This window comes from Colobus angolensis, unplaced genomic scaffold (assembly GCF_000951035.1).
Source record: "Colobus angolensis palliatus isolate OR3802 unplaced genomic scaffold, Cang.pa_1.0 Scaffold44, whole genome shotgun sequence".
NCBI classification, from domain to species: Eukaryota; Metazoa; Chordata; class Mammalia; order Primates; family Cercopithecidae; genus Colobus; species Colobus angolensis.
The window spans coordinates 7,342,193-7,343,979 of NW_012117821.1; positions in this window are offsets into that span (position 1 = coordinate 7,342,193).

Consider the following 1,787-nt stretch of genomic DNA (forward strand, 5'->3'; position numbering starts at 1 on the left):
GGATTACGGGTGCCTGCCACCACTCCTGGCTAATTTTTGTACTTTTAATAGAGACGGGGTTTCACCATGTTGGCCAGGCTGGTCTTGAACTCCCGACCTCAGGTGATACATCGGCCTCAGCCTCCCAAAGTGCTGGAATTACAGGCATGAGCCAGTGCGCCCAGCCATTCTGTGCCATCTCTAAGCCCCCATGCTACAAGCTGCATACCACCTCACATATCACCCCCTGCTTGCCTCAGTGTAAATAATAATAACAATAAAAATCTATATCACAGAGCAGATGGGTTCTCCCTCAAGAAAGAGCCAATGATTGAATATCTGGTGCAAGGACAAGTCATAAATATCCCAGTTTGCTACAGTTGAGAGGCATTAACCACACAACAATGAAAGAAAACTGGTCTCTCGTGCAGGAAACATTCGAAGACCCCCCTAGTGCAGAGCTCTGGGATAAGTCCAGGCCACTGCACTCCAGCCTGGATGACAGAGCAAGACTGTCTCAAAAAAAAAAAAAGAGAGAGAGAGAGAATAGATACAGTAGAGACCAGAGCTCTATCCATCAGCTTTCTATTGGTTATGTGGAAGGACTTTCACTGTAACAGTGACATCCTGAGGTTGTGGGCTGTGCAGGAATTCCAGCAGAGTTGGAACACATGCTATCCTGGAAGGGAAGACAGACTTTGGGATTCAGGTGGAAGGAGAGAGAGTTGGGAAAGACAGACAGAAACTGAAGGAAGAAGCTCGTGTTCTCGGGACCAGCCCCTTCCTGGTCCAGGCGGATCCCTTCTCACCATGAGCCTCTCAACCCTAGCAGACTGTGCCCCATACTGTGAAGTATTTCCCATTCCCCCCAGCCTCCAAAGAAGATTCTGGAATCTTAGCCCTGGAAGAGCCTGAACCCCAGGCCCTGCTCCAGCTCTTCTGCACAGAGTATAAGACAGAGGCAATCTAGGGCCAGGCATGGTGGCTCACGCCTGTAATCCCAGCACTTTGGGAGGCTGAGGCGGGCCGATCACGAGGTCAGGAGATCGAGACCATCCTGGTTAACACAGTGAAACCTCGTCTCTACAAAAAAGTTAGCCGGGCGTGGTGGCAGGCGCCTGTAGTCCCAGCTACTCAGGAGGCTGAGGCAGGAGAATGGCATGAACCTGGGAGGCGAAGCTTGCAGTGAGCCAAGATTGCGTCACTGCACTCCAGCCTGGGAGACAGAGCGAGACTCCGTCTCCACAAAAAAAAAAAAAAAAAAAAAACAGCAGGCAATCTAAGAGTGCTCTCAATTTCATTCCTTGCCCTCTTAACAAAAAGAAACAGGACTCAGAGGATTCTAGAACCAGTACCAGAATCCGGGTTCTAGAGACCACTGTTTCTAAAGCTCCTCCAAGGAAGAATTTTCCAAAAACATGCAGGGAGGCTATTTTATTTATTTATTTATTTTGAGTCGCAGTCTTGCTCTGTCTCCCAGGCTGGAGTGCAGTGGCACAATCTCGGCTCACTGCAACCTCTACCTCCCAGGTTCAAACAATTCTCCTGCCTCAGTCTCCCAAGTAGCTGGGATTACAGGCACCTACCACCACGCCCTGCTAATTTTTGTATTTTTATTAGAGACAGGGGTTCACCATGTTGGCCAGGCTGGTTCGAACTCCTGACCTCAGGCGATCAGCCCGCCTCGGCCTCACAAAGTGCTGGGATTACAGGCATAAGACACCATGCCAGGCTTTTATTTTATTTTATTTTACTTTATTTTATTTTATTTTATTTTATTTTATTTTATTTACTTGAGACAGGGTCTT